Source organism: Diprion similis, chromosome 4, assembly GCF_021155765.1.
Source record: "Diprion similis isolate iyDipSimi1 chromosome 4, iyDipSimi1.1, whole genome shotgun sequence".
Taxonomy (NCBI): Eukaryota; Metazoa; Arthropoda; class Insecta; order Hymenoptera; family Diprionidae; genus Diprion; species Diprion similis.
In genome coordinates this window covers 16057665-16070842 of record NC_060108.1, presented here as the reverse complement: position 1 = coordinate 16070842, position 13178 = coordinate 16057665, and the positions used below count along the sequence as shown (strand labels likewise).

Below are 13178 nucleotides of genomic sequence, written 5' to 3'. Positions count from 1 at the left end.
ATTTTCGTTGACGTGGTCAGAGAGAGAGAGAGAGAGAGAGAGAGAGAGAGAGAGAGAGAGAGAGAGAGAGAGAGAGAGAGAGAGAGAGAGAGAGAGAGAGAGAGAGAGAGAGACAGTGACAGACAGGAAAAAGTCGGACACTGACTGTTTGATCTGTTGAAAATTAGACGTCATCTTTTTCCTCGAGCATTCCAGGATCGGTCTAAACTCTGTTAGTTTCAATCCTTTTTTTATTTTTCCTTCTATCAATGTTGTGCCTGATTTTCTTAATTTCCTTTGAAACTTATATATATATATATGTATATGTATATATATAGTATGATACACATCTGTGATACTTTTTTATCGTCCCCGTTTCTTACACCTGCATATATATTATGTCACTGCGCTTCAGCCGAGATCTCCAGCAGGTATGGAGACCGAGACATGAATTCGTAGAAAGACTGCAGCCAGCCGAAAGTTACCCGTCCATAAGTCACCCCTGATCGACTGACAGTTCGATTATCGATCGTTTGGGGCGAGGGGGCGGATTCTTTCGCGATTTTCTTCTTCTTTTTTTTTCTTTGCACAAGCTTTGAAAAATGCACGGTGCACATTTATGCGCATCTTTTTATCCCCCGGCTCGCATCCGTTCAGGGGCGGTTCATCTGTCGCGCAGGTAAAGCGAGCTTGAGAGAGACAATCGTCGAAGCTAACGTGGCTGACCTTCTACCCGGGAATAGTTCTTTGTTGAGAATTGATGACCCTGCGCCGAAGAATCTGGCGGGGCCGTCCGGCCGTCCTGTCAAATCGAATTCTCGGCGGTGTACATCTAAGCCTTCTAGACTGTAATTCGATTATTAAACCGAATACTTTTCAGCCTGGAGGCCTTACATTCTGCATAACCTACCCATATGTGTAAAGTGGTGTACACGCACGGATCGATCATGGACTCGGGGATCATTTATATAATTTCAATTCTTCGATTTTATTTTCGTCTTGTTTGTAGTACCTCGAAAAAGTAACAAGTGAACAGATCGATGAATCTTATAAGTGCCTTGAATTCGTGGTTATCGTACGATGTTGGGTGTAGAATATTTCTGTTTTTTATAAAATAAAAAACACATTTTTTTTCAGAGGTAAATTCTTGTTGGGTGCTTGTTTTTAGTTTTAGTTTTTTTTTTATTTTTCTCCAACATTTTTCTTTCAAAGATGTCAGTGACAGATGTGAGGTGTCAGTGATTTTCGGGACGTACGAACCTGGTGTTTCGTTCTACTGTTTCCGAATTATTGTTCTGTTAAGAATGAAACGAATGTCAGGACTAACTAGACGGGCGTTAACTGTACAGAAAGGGCAGGTATTACATACACACACTTTGATCATAATAGGTTTTTTGCGGGTCAACTATTCACTCCGAAACTAAAGACTAACTAGAGATCGGAAGAATGCTGCCGCCTCCTCCTCCTCCTCCTCCTCCTCCTCCTCCTTCTCTTCTTCTTCCTCGCCGCCTCATCTTTTTTCCCGCACAACTCGTCCTTCCCGCCTCCCTTCACCGCGAGTGGATTAAAGGCTGACTTATTATGTACCGAACGATGCGATGGCATCACGTGATCAATCACAAAAACACACAACGGAACAATTGCCCCTAATACGATGGACAGAGAGGGAAGGAGCGGCAGGAGGGGGGGATGAAAAAGAAGAGTAACATGGCCGGTGAGGGGGAGGAGGGAGGGGCAGGGGGGGGGGGAAGACGCGGGCCACCCGTTGAGAGGAAGGAATGTGGAACTGGACCGCGCGGCGTCGCGTCTCTCCTCGGGAACGAAATTTCTTCAAGATTTCAATACCCACTCGAGTGTGTGCGTTGGTACAAACGTCCCTTCAGGGCGCACATAATACCTATGAGTGCCCGTTTCACGTTCCCCTGCATGCCGCGCGGATCGCAACGAACCGAGAGACGAGAGAGGAGAGAGGAGAGAGGAGAGAGGAGAGAGGAGAGAGGAGAGACGAGAGAGTCCTGCTGCATACCTACGCTCCGACTGCCCTGCACCCACAGGACTCGGACACCTGGGCAGAGGAGCTTAGCCCGGTCATTGTGCGGAGACAAATATGAGTTAATACGTCATCCAGCCTATTCAGCCCCGCGGGGAATTAGGCGGCGTGTAAGCGTCTTTTAATTGGTTCTCCCTCCTCGTCCTTCCCGTTCCATATACCTATCCTACCTTCCTACCCACCTACCTACCTACCAACCTACCCACTTTATACGCCTCCGCCTTCTCATCTCGCTTCGCATGCTTGTCAGTGCTCGTCAAAATTCTTGCATACCTCGGGACCGGGACGCGGAAGATGCTTCGTCGCGCTTCAACTCTAGCACGATGTCTTTTAAGGAGGTTGGTCAGCTGTAGATCAACGCGATTTTATTACCAGACTATAACACTTTGAATATTTCATGGAAATACAATAGAGAAAAGGGATGAAAAAATTTTGATATTATATGTATACCGATATTTCGTTTCAAATACGTTCGTTTAAATACACTGAAAGATTCAGTTTTCAACACGTTCGTATCGTTGAATATTTGATTTTTCGAGATGTTGCGTTAAAATTGATTTCAGCTATGCTGGATTGATTATTGTTGGAATACAAAAACGCTTCTCAGCAAAATTTGTAAAAAACACTTCACCGAACGAAATGACTCATCGGGGAGTGAAATCGTTCAAATTTATTATAATTTTCGACCAGCTTAAAGCAGTTTGGAATGAAAAATCGATTATTTTTAAACTTAAAAAAAAAACGAATAACATTGAGTGAGTTGAATTTATTTTAACAGGTTATTAAATATCAATGCGTGACTGTCTCGTAATAAAATTGACAAAAAGTATCGATGTTCAATCCATCAAACTCCTTCAAACATTTTCCAGTTCTTCATCTATTCAATTAGCCAATGCTTATCGGTCGTTCCTTGTTTAATCAGCAGATAAATCTTAAGAGAATTTTACCACGACGGTCGTAGGCGTTCAAAGTTTCGTATATACACCCTCGTTTTTTTTCTTTTCCCTCTTCTCTTTCCCTCTCTGTCTCTGCTTCTCGACATACGGTATCTCAAGAGTCATTGAACTAATCAGACTTGAATTTATAGGGTACTTGACTATCGCTATTATCTTAAGTATTGTAAACTACAAGCGTGAGAATCTAAGGAGGTAGTTTTCGGCTCGGAGGTATGAAGTCGAACGAACTTTAATATCGGTATACGGTATCTTATACACACACACATATATATATATATATACATACGTGTATTCAATTTCGATACCCTACGCGAATTTTTTTCCGCTAGACACTTTTCAACCTCTCTTATACTGAAAAATCTTGGATTCCCGAAATCTTCGAAATGCGTAATCCAAAACTGTAGTAGAGGATAATTGATATTCTGTAAGAAAAACGACGTTGAATTCGGCGAATACCTACTGCTCACTTAGAAGTCAGTGAGTAGGTATAATTGGATGTGCTTATGTAGGTGGAGAACGACGCTGTTTTCGAGGGGCAACTTCCCGCGGTGCCGGTCGGCGTCGGGTAACATCATGAGATATAGGTGTAGGTATAGGTATAGAGACACCCGGGGGATGTTGCGCCGCTCTTTTCGTTACCGAAAATTCAAAATTATTCCCCATTATTCAAACCGTGCAACCCTTGCCGAGGAGCGAGCTGTGATTCAAATTTATGCAAAAATTCCCTGCAGCGCAAATCTCACTGTCTTATTAATATGGATCAATTTAGAGTTTCCCCTAACTCACTTGGCCCCGTTTACCTACCCCTCCTCCCCTTCACCCCCCAATCCGAAATGCCGGGGGTAAAATTTGTCCGTCAATTTGTCAGCCGCTGTTACTTCCTTGTGCGAAATAAGCATAATCCCCCCCCCCCCCCCCCCCCCCCTATAGAGATACTTTGTAAAATCTGTTCAGAGATGTTTTTATGCGTATAATTTATAATACTTGAGGGAAAGGAGGTACGAGGTTTGCATTTCAAGCGAAAGGGTCAATAATTGTAACGAGGATTTTTTTTTAATTTTTCAGAAAATGTCTCCCTTGGAAAGCAACGAGGATAATATCGACCTCGAGGACTGTGGATAGGTGAGTTTATGAAAAACCAATTTACATCCGTAATCCGACCAGTTCAATCCCTTGTCAAATTTATACTCTCCTGGGGTTGATTGCGAGACTGGCTAAGTGCGGAAAATCACCTCATGAAATTATCGCGATTAGGCCTGCAATTAGTTAACGAGAGGAAGAAGAAGAAAAAACCCGCCGCAGTAGACAACCGCGAACTTTTCGAGCTCGCGAAGCGAATGCTAGTGTATGTAAAAAATCAGTATTCCCAGGAGCTGATCTATCTAGTCGGGAACGGAGCTGACAATACCGGCCAAATGATGACCACCAACCTCTGACCCAGCCGGAGCGAAGGGCGCGAGTTACTCCCGCCGAAACAACTTTCGTTTTTTGAACTCCGGCCAACTCGAGATAATTTGAAAATTTCAAGAGCTTTCTATCGGCGGCATCGAGGACTGTCTCGTGTGAATAATTTCTCCCGTTTTATGCCTGATCTTTCCCGCACGTGGACCCTGAGCCTATCGCTTGGAACTGCATTGATCGAACTCGATCACGCCTCGCGGACCTTACTGGAATGCAACCCGGTCTGCGAAACGTTTTGCTCAACGCAAATGAAGAATTGTCAGTCAAATACGGGCCTGCAGGTCTCCGACGAAGGCGGGTTATATGAATAGAATGTAATGCTGGCTGGCTGGCTGCCTGCCTGCCTCTGTGAGTTCGATTGTACGGGAGTCGTTCGTTCGCCTCCTCTCAAACCCTGAACACTACGTCCGTTGCCTGAATTAACCTCAGAATATCTAACGAACTTGACGATAGCGCAGTGGAAACGGTGCGGCCGGTCAGCCCTGACCCACAATTCTGCACTCGATCGACAAGGAAGTTTCAATATTTGAATCCTTATATCTTATTGTTAGAATGTTAGTCACATCGCGTTATCGAGGCGATACATCATGGATTCGCGGTTTTAACATGGACCGCCGTTATGGTTCCAGATTATAGACATGATTGTGTATTCGTTATTCATACGTCATTTACGTTCCCCTCCTATTTCCGGTCAGGTATCAGATTTGGCACGATGAGAGGAAATGAACAACCAAACATTGATTTGTCAATTTTCATACACGCATCCGTGTACTGATTTATGACTGTTCATGAAATTACATGATATTGAAGAATATGAAGTGGTGGGAGGCGACGGATCAATTCTTGGACAGTTTGAAAAGATGTGAGGAAGAGAAAAAATATTTTAATATGCTGCTGTTAAAACAATCGGAATTTCAGATCGTTTTAGCGCAGGTAAGTTGTGGATTACGTGTAATTTTTCTTTTTCACTTTCTCTTCTTCATTTTTCAGTTTTCGGTTTTCCTGTACGCTTGCAGCGGTCGTCCCTCCCTCCCTTGAGACTTTAATAAATGATTCCGACAGAATGGGAAATCAGTCAATTTAGCCAAATGCCTATTGTCACGGCCTCCATATACGTTATCCCCATTTCTCTCTCGCTCGCTCAGCTCTCTGTTATCCTACAGCTATACGGGATCGTCGTTCCATTCATCGTCAGTCGATCGGTTCGACCCGCAAATACCTGCGCACATACACAAAGATATGACAATGATTTTCTCGAGCCTCAACCAGGTGTTGCATCGCACCTATATATGTATATATATGTGTGTATAACCTGTGGGAAAATGGTGAATTCCATGTTCTTACGTAGCCATGCTGAATTGTGCGTTTTGGAGTTGAATTTTCAATTATGTCTATCGAATTGCCAATGAATTTCGTTTACATTTTATAAACCTATGGAGACTTGATTCATTTCAACCGACTTCGTGACCGTTTTTAAACTGTTTGCGAAACGTCTCATGTATAAATACAGAATAACGCAATGTTGAATCTGTGCCAATTTTATTCAGAATGTAACACGGATTCGGCATCAATCGCATTTCTAAAAGGAGCATAAATATTCGCTCGAATTCAGTTCTCACACAAGCTTTAGAAAAGTTGGAAAGAAAAAAAACACAGAAAAAACAGAAAATAAAAACGGAAATAGAAATCAAAAACTTAGAAATGAACAAATTTTATCCTCTACGTGAATATATCAAGGAAAAAGAAGAAAAAGCAACGCGTCTTTTTTCGTCACCTCGCGGATCAGATCCACCGTCTCGACAGAAAATATTAGTATTAGTCGCAACAGCACGAGGTACCTACGGCAACCAGGGTATCAGACCTCCGGCTTGACCCTTCCGGCACATATTGCAAGTACTGTTACGCGAACGAGTTGTTCGAGAAAAATCCTTCCCCACACCTCGCCTCGCCAGCTGCTTGTATACATACCTGAACGCACAGAAGCGGAGACGCGACACGCGCGAATTTGCGGAGGAAAAATCTGCATAGGTGAGCCGGAGCTGCTGCTGCTGCTGAGGTATAAAGCGAACATACATATTTATCGAAAATTGAAAAGCATCGAGTTCGTCGATGAAGAGAGCCAATTACCTGCACTCTGCACGTACCTACCTCTATTCGCGAATAACACGCGGAATATTTTTTGCAATGAGTGGGAGGGAGGTGCTTACGACACATTTGCACTGCCTTATCACGCACAAACATGCCTATCTTGCGGATACGCAGATGCATAGATTCCTGATCCGATGCCGGTTTATCGGGTGTTTTATTTGTCGACTTTGGAGTGAGTCAGTCTCTTTCATCAAGGTTGTAACTCTTATCATCGTTGCTTCGTCAGGCGATTAACCCTATGTGTACCGCGGGAATACCCGCTAGGGATTTATCTCGGAGCTCAAATTTCAGTATGTATTAGACAAACGGATGTTGGGCACGGATTTTATTGGCAGGTATAACTGTTGATGGTGATGTAACGAATTTATATTTTTTAATACTTGAGACCAAGCTAGACATGAGTGAGTTTTTGGTTTAGAAGCTACAGACGAGACAAGTGAGGAAAATAGAATCTAATATAAAAAAATATACCAATTCATATTTACTTCGATTTTTTCGACTTTTCAATTACTTGTTTCACTTTTACGACTTCTAAACCAAGGTCTTGCCCACTTCTAGATTGGTCTCAAAATTTTCATTTTTTAACGAAGAGCTCATAAGAAAAATTTGAAGCCAATCCATTAGGGATATTTATTCGAAAATAGAGTTTTCGTGTTTTCGGGATCAGTGAAAATCAAACCCGTGGTCTAAGAAATCTCAACCCCGGGGAAAGATGTTGTTTTTGTACCCTCTACACCATACTTGAAAAAAAAACGATCGTTGAAAATTGGAATATTTTATTCAAAAATGTTGCGAATTTTTACTCCACAGGTTCAGTTGAGAAAAGGAAAACACTTTTTCCCTCGGGTTTTTTCGTTTGAATTCCGTGAAAAAAATCGAGTCGAAGAAGCGGTAAATACGTTTGCGGATTTAATATCTGCAGTAACAAGTTCATGCACGTCTAATTTGGTCTCCCCACATACCTGCGCACATAGGAAAATCCTGCGACAAGGAAAAATAAGTATGAAATGAATTTTTGTTACAAAGCTTTTCCTCTGTGCCTACAAGTCGAGAGGCGAGCAGAGGACCGCGTGTAACGGTTACAGAGATCGGCGTAAACCAACACGTGCAGAGGTTCCCCGTGAAATTCAGGTACCTATAACCTTATACCTTCACGCTATACCGGGTGGGTGTAGCTGAATAATATACGCAGCAGTGTAAGGTGCGTTCTATAGGAACCTACGGAAGAAAATTACCCCTCCGCACATAACGGCTCTGAATAATAAAACTGTAAAGGTAAATATAATTAGCCGTAGCATGTTTGCGCCGAGACGTCGCGTCGCGTCGCGACGGCCGCGGACTACGTACGTCCACCGGTGGCGCAGGGGTCGAGCTCAAACTGCGGCTGTGTACACGATAAAGAGGCCAATAGCTGCGGGACCATGCAGGCAAAGGCTAGTCTAACGACGACAATTCGCCCCCTTCGTCTATTAAAAAATAGCTGGTTTTCCTCGAGGGTGAATTAAGTAAGAAGAATGAGCTGATTGGGTAAAACCGTCTAGATTAATAACGTTCAATATTCGTAGAAACAGATTTTCGTTACGCTTAATTTTACATCACGAGCTTAGGCATTTATATTTCAAATGAAAATTTAAAAAATTGTCAAACTTCGCTATACAAGAATCTGATCAACAGCATAAAATTGGATCTACTATACATATTATATATGTATAATTAGAATTTTACTTCACTTGTCCGAAAATGACACTTTTCGTTATAGATTGTACAAAACAATTAGCCATTTATTTTTACAAGCGGACGTGCGTCGGTTACAAAATTCGAGTTTGATGTTTGCAGGATTTGGGAAATTCATCGATATCACTATCGGACAAATTTTATGGTCGAAATTCACCTCCGTGATCCGATGGGTTCCCATTTACAGGTTTTATTGCTTCGACAGACATCGTTGGTCTTGAATTACCTGCGCGAGGGTGAATGAGCTGGTCACCCTGTATACCGGCTGGTCCATCTGCCCGGGACCAACGCCTCTGCTCCTTGGGCACAGGACGATCTTGAGCTTTGACTACCGCGGGAGCTCCGGCGGGGCGGAGCACCCGTCAGACGAATGAAGAGCGTTCCTAATTTGAAACTAAGAGGCAAACAAGTGCCAAACCGAGCATCCCTCGTCTGTCTCGTTTCAGGGCTCTTCTCGTCCCCCGCAACCCTCCCGGAAAACGACTCCTCAATTACAAACCATTTACCCAGGTCACTTCGAATTACGCCCGGCGCGTCAGCTCGCAGTTAGGGTCTTTTGACTAAAGTCCGCAAGCCCGCAAACGGAGCTTTTCTTTATTGTTCAACTTGTTTTTTCGGGAGTATTAAATTTGATTTTGGTAATGTGAATTAATTATTTCTTATTTCCTTTTTTTTTTACTCCTTAAAATCTCAGGTTTTAATTCTGTGCCATTATTATTTGCGAATCTATAATGAACCAAATGCGAGTCTATATCAGGTGTATAGATATATAATGCCTGTAGCTTGTGCCGGGAAAAAGTTGGGAACCAATTCGCCTAGGAGAAAAACAATGGGGGTAAAACTAGCTCGGATAACAATGGAGTTTGGATACGGCGTGTTCGCTCACCTTTCAAGTCACCCAAGAACAAGGCTTAGGATAATTCTAAAAGATGGTTTGAAAGGCACCGACCTGTCTTAGAGGGTGTCTTCCTGCCGCTTCGGTTCAACTACCAACTCCGCCTGCAGGGGTTCAGACGTTGGATTGTTTTTCTGTAAGCCGATAATTGGATTAAATCGTCCGGCCGAGTTGGGGAAGAAAAAATTAAAAGGAAGATCCAGTTGCAGCATCTCGCGAGATGCCCACGTGTGGAAATTTGAAAAATTCGACGAAAACTATGTGATTGTTAATCGATATGTCCGCATGCATCGAATTAAAATTCACGATTTTAGGGAAAGCTACCGAAAGGTTTTGGCTTTTATTCTGTATTTTTATTCCCATTTTTTTCGGATTCCATATATACTCACAATGTGAGAAGCGACATAAAAGTGCTGCGAACGCGATATCTGGGAGCATCAGAATTGATTTCAAAAGTGGGATAGAAAATGTACAAGTAAGGGAAAGTTGTTTTATTTTTCCTTTAATTTCTCTCTCTCTCTCTCTCTCTCTTAGCGGCCTGCGCCACCGACCCAATTACTTTAAAGTATATAGTTGCGATAAGGTGAGTTAAAGAAGCGCCGACCTGGTCGCTGCGTACTCTAAACGTCGCGTTCTAACCGCCGTATCCTTATAATGCAAGCGCGTATAATAGATAATGGATTGTATATATATAGCTATGTACTTTGTTCGTTTGCTTACGCCACGCCTAGCATTAATCTCCCGTCATACAGCGATAACGATCATCCGAGTTGTACGTAACGTTGCATAAGTTAGTTTCAACCATGCGAGTTATAAAAGTTTAGCTACGTAAGTTTACGTGAATATATATAGACATGTGTATGTACGTTATACATTCCATGTGTGCAGGTATTATTACTCTTATATACCTGCAGACTCCCCGTTGTTACGATGTGTGTGCGTATCAAATATATATATATATATATATATATATACAAATATCAATGTATTTTGCGAATTCGACGTGTGACAAGAAACGTGCTTTCCGCACGCGATGTAGATATTGCTAAAAGAGAGAAAAATAAAAAAAAAAAATCACTCGCGCATCTCGATTATACTACACATATGATTGTGATCGTAAAGTGGAATTACAGCTTTCAGACTCTCTACAACGAAACTTATCGCTTTGTACAACCACTTGAACGTTTAAAAAGAGAAGATGATCCCTAGGTTTTTTTTTTGTTGTTTTGTTTTTTTTCTTCAAGATAAGTCTTCACTGAGTTTAATAGGAGAAATTTTGCTATCGGATCGTGTATTCCTAAAAATTTTTCCCCAGAATTTCTAACACTGTGATTCAGTACGGTCAAGTGACGCAAGAAATTTTTGCAATGCTCGAGTGTATATGCGATTATTTTTTATCTCTACAGTGATTCTAACCCTAACCCAACCCGACCACTAATTCTTGCATCAGTATGAAGTGAAAAAAAAAAAAAAAAAGAAAACTATCATCAAAAATCGAAACAAACCCAATGTAAGAGAAAACCCTTTACGTCCCATCCTCCCAAGTCCATGGCGAACGTTCGGGGATGCTATCGAACCCTATCTTGCACGTAGGTACCTATAACCACAGAATAATAGATCACCTATGCGATATATACAATACAGTTAGGTAAATATGTAGCACAACATCTACGCAGTGATAAGTAAAACCCGCGCAGCGTAATAAAAGTAAGTAATTACTCGCAGTAATCCCCTCCCTCCCTCCCTCCCTCTTTTCTTCGCCAACCCCGGCGATCCCTCTCCAGTCGTTCAATTAACAAAATACTGTTGTCTTCTCCCCTTCGGCAACCCCCTTCTCCCTCCTCCCTCCCTCCCTCCCTCCCTCCCTCCCTCCCCCTCGTCGCCCTACCCGCCATCTTCCCCTCCCGCCAAATCCGCGAAATGTTTCACTTCGGTCGTCAGGGCGGCGAAGACGCGGCGTCGGGTCGTCGGGACGTCGCGCTGCGGCGGCGGCGGTAGGGGTCGCGGGGGTGGGGGTAGGGAAAGTAAGGGAGGGGGCTGCCGCGCACGCCCCTATCGCACTATTTCCCCCCACTTCGGCGTCAAGGCTCGACCCCCACCACGCCACCATCCGATGAGCCGGCCGTAGGAATGGTAGGGGGGGGGGAACTCACCGCGGCACATTCGCTCGTACACCGTTGCAGCGAACGGTGCTTACGAGGCGCGTCGGGTGAACCGTAATACGCGTCGTTGTACACGCGCTTCTTTGAAATTGAACACCCGAGTACTTAAGTACTTGTTGTTTGTGTGCTTGACGGTTGAAGTCGCGGGGCTGCGCTGTGCCGAGTTGTTGCTGTTCTTTGAGAAACGAAGAAAATTAATGGAAAAATAATAAAAAGAATAAGCGTGGGTGCTGTTTTTTCTCATCGAACAATTTGGTAATTGGAAACAAGAAGGAAAGAAAGAAAGAAAGAAAAAAACACCAGAGAATTAGATTGATAGATTGAAGTCAGTGAACAGTGTACTTGGAGACAAAAAAATGAAAAATAAAAAATAATACTAAATCGAGCCCGACAACGTCGTTCTGTTTTTCGGTCATCGCGGTTTCACAGTTTGTTTACATCGATTGAAAATTTCGACGGTTGTTATCATCATCGTGCGTCGCGTTCTCTCTTCGGAAAAAAAGAGAAAGAGAAAAGCTCTGCAATTATAAGTACTTCGGCTAGCTGATAGGCGCACGTCTAGTCGCAACAAGAGGCTCTGATCGACACGGACGATTATCGAATATGACTGTTGAAAACAAGAAACAGTTCTGTTTATTCTCGTGAACATCGCCTTCTCCTTATACCTGATACGTGCGATACGAGTTACGTGTTTTATTCTCGAGTCAACGCGATGCAGATATTGAAACGATGAAAGGTCGTGTCTACGATCGTTTGGCCTATTTTCTAATTCTCGTATTATAATATAGACTCGACGATTCGATATCGCGAGGCGTAATCATGTTTGATGTGCTTCGGGATAATTATTTGAACGACAACAAACGAAAGGAAGAGCATTTTTGAGGGAAGCTGGGTGATAACGTAAATAAATTTGTAAAATGCCGAGGCTCGAACCTGGACGTTCTAGGCGAATTCGTTTGGTGCTTACAAGTAATACACGTTTTATACAAATTCAGTGCGGATCTGACCTGTGAATTTCAGTGCGATAATTCCTTAGGAAGAAGAAGCCAAAGTAAAAGTGCGTCGATTATGTGCTCATCGTCGTCGGTTTTATTGTTGTTTTATCATCTTGTGATCTTCAATACTTAAACGAAGATATATATCATAGATATGAGTCGCTGTAGTCTCTTGTGTTATTTATATCGATGAATTTACAACGCGAGGAAGAAGAAAAACTTGTGTCTTTAAGTGTGACGAATAATATTCATTGATCGATAGAAAGCGCCTCGACTTTCGCGCCTTTTTTTCCTCACAATCTGGTAGTGCTGTTGTTGGATTGATGCTGATTCCGCATGTCGTCGACTGAGGTGAGTCTCACTGTGAGAAAAAAAAAAGTTATCTCGCTATCTACGGTAATTATTCACGCGTATTTTAATTGTACGATCTAAGAAGCGTTGATCCATCATCCGTTTACTCCTTTGATACAAGAATTTACAGCCTGTCACATTTTGGATTTATCCTGGCCTTCGTGTGTCGAGTCAGGCAAAAAGTTGCACACAATGGCTTAAGATCAGAGAGAGAGAGAGAGAGAGAGAGAAGGATTATTGAAGAGTTAATATTGATCATTCGAATTAGCTGCTATAATTTTTCAGTGTATAATGTTATAAACTGATGAGATACAAGGAGGCACGCAGAAGAGAGAGAGAAAAAAACGAGATCTAGACGGTGCTTGGGATATTCTTAAAAATAGGAATGGAATAAGAAGAAAAAAATAATCTTCCCCTTTGGAAATACCAAAACAACAACCACAGAGA

At 42.6% G+C, this 13178-nt stretch overlaps 1 protein-coding gene across 3 annotated transcripts in view; it reads left to right on the top strand.

Moving 5' to 3' along the window:
• The window catches only part of LOC124405228 (LIM/homeobox protein Lhx9-like), a 108026-nt gene that overhangs the window by 29685 nt on the left and 65163 nt on the right, over window positions 1–13178 (top strand). Inside the window, exon 2 of one of the 3 annotated variants that reach the window (XM_046879943.1) lies at window positions 4051–4107. The exons of 1 other annotated variant lie outside the window; for it this stretch is intronic. The gene's annotated coding sequence lies outside the window, so the exon portion shown is untranslated. Of the gene's footprint in view, window positions 1–4050; window positions 4108–12687; window positions 12732–13178 lie in introns of those variants that run through there. One more of the 3 variants, XM_046879944.1, reaches the window with a different exon arrangement.